The following is a 2,507-nucleotide window of genomic DNA, read 5'->3' on the forward strand; positions in this document are numbered from 1 at the left end:
GTGGTGCTCTAACAGAAACTTAGCACACATATCTTCGTATGAATGTACGCTCTTATGTGAGTGGGAGGATATATTGATATCAAGTTCTACACCAACTATTGGGCATTGATGACTTCAGTGTGGATGTCATAGTATCTAGTCCATACTATGCATGATGGAGCTGATGGCTATATAGTCTTATGGATGACTACCACGAGTTTATAACCTGCATTTTCTTATAAGTTGAGTTTGGGCTTGTTCTTGCATCTAGATATACATTTAAGCTTTATTAGAATTTAGTAGACATGCAAATTTCACATTGTGAATTTTTCATCTGTGTTGCAACCATTTGATATTGTGTTAATCATTCCTATCTTGAGTGGTGCATATGATTATCAACCTCCTTTTTCTTGTATTAATTCTTTCTATTTATTGTTCCCTTAGTGCTAGACTTCATTATGACCGAGTCTGCATTTATCTCTGGAGCCCTAACACAAACTTAGCACGCAGACCTTCGTATGATTGTACTCTCTTATGTGTGTTTGTGTGGGAGCATTCATCGATACCAAGTTCTAGCATTGATGATGTAAGTGGGGATGTCATAGTATCTAGTCCATAATATGAATGATGGAGCTGATGGTTATTTAGTCTTGTGGATGACTACCATGAGTTCACAACTTTCACTCTCTCACAAGGTGAATTTGAGCATCTTTCTGGATTCATCTAGAAATATATAGATCTTCAATGATCTAGTATTGGGAAAGACTCCATACATGAAGCCTACCTTGGTAAAGAAGCCTAATGTTTCACATTTTCAGGTGATTGGATGTGATGTCTATGTACATGTGCCAAAGACTCCAAGTAGAAATTTGGATTCCCAAGTCCAAGAAGTGCTTCCGTTAATAGTATTAGTTGATTGGTAGCAGCATATGTTGAGAGATGTCTTTGAGGAACCAAATGAGGTGTTTCATGAAAGCAATGAAGATGAAGAAGATTTGCACATAAGCATGATGATGCTATGCCAGAAGACTAGGAAGTAGGTTTGGCATGCCAAGAAGTCGGTAGAGACCATGAGCATGATGATGTTGTGCCAGAAGACTAGAAAACATGTTGAGAGTTCAAGACTCCTCCACATTGAGAGACTCTAGTGTGCAGGGATTCCTCACGAATGGATTCAAGAGGACCACCCTAGGCGATCATATTGGTTACGGGGAAAGGAATCGACAGGAGAGTACTTGCAACTGAATTATGGCTTTTGTGTGAAGCCATGCAAAAATGAGAGCCAACCAATGTTGGAGATTCCTCATACAAGAAAAGTGGAAGCAAGCAATGCAAGCGGAGATTGATGCTACTGAGAAAATGGTACGTGGGAACTTGTTCCCAAACCACAGAAGCGGAAGGTCATTGGATGGCACTTTAGACAAACACAAAGCTAGACTTGTAGCCAAGGGGTATGCTCAAAGAGCCTACATCGACTTTGAAGACACCTTTGCACCTACAACACAGATGACCACTATTTAAATAGTTCTTGCGGTGGCAGTTAAGAAGAAATGACAAATTTACTAGATGGATGTCAAGTCTGCATTTCTTAATGGCAATATAAGGGAGGAGGCTTATGTGGAACAACCTCCAAGCTTCCAACTCCAAGGATCAAAAGGCATGATTTATAGGTTGTTGAAGAGACTTTGTATCGACTCATGTAGGTTTGTAGGTTGAAGAGACTTTGGATCGACTCATGATGGTTTATAGGTTGAAGAGACTTTGTATCGACTCAAGTAGTGTGTGAAGGATCTTTTGGAAGCGTTTGGGTGGGATGGAAGTCTGCAAGCCCATTTCAACTCCTATGGAGCCGAACATGAAGTTATTAGCTCATGAGGATCCTTGATTTGGCTTTTGAACAGCCAAATGGATATTTGCTTCTTGGTCGCGTTGTTGGCTGGTTTCATGAACCAGTGAAGTCACATTGGCAGACAGGATTGCACATCGTTCAATATCTGAGGTGACACCACACTGCGGCATTCTCTATCCCCCGTGGCTCGCCGAGGGGAGGGGGGGTAAACGACGAAGTTGAATGAAGGGGACGAACATATTCGGACTGGTACATGTGAGGCCAAGTATAGAGCTGCATGTATAGGTACATGTGAGGAGGTATGGCTCTGGGATTTTCTGGAGGATCTCTGCTTCCTGTAGAAGAAGCCTAGCACCATCTTGTGTGACAATAAGAGTTGTCTAGAACTTGGTGCTTCATTATAGGGCCAAGCACACTGAGATCCAATATGACTTTGTTGGTGAGAAGATTGTGGATGGTGTTATTACGCAACTGCTATTTTCACCTCTTCAAATATTTATTTTCCACATCGATTGCAAGTTCAATATGGATAGGCAAGAAAGTATAACAAATACATGTGCTCCACGATATAGTGGAAGACGAGCAAGCCTGCGTAGCTCTTTCTCTTCTTGGGAAGCGTATTCCACACATCTTGTGATTTTTTCTATCCCTTCATGTTCCAAACCACGATCTTCTGTTC

Source organism: Cibotium barometz, chromosome 47 (assembly GCF_041138505.1).
Source record: "Cibotium barometz isolate CiBa-2024 chromosome 47, ASM4113850v1, whole genome shotgun sequence".
In the NCBI taxonomy this organism is placed as follows: Eukaryota; Viridiplantae; Streptophyta; class Polypodiopsida; order Cyatheales; family Cibotiaceae; genus Cibotium; species Cibotium barometz.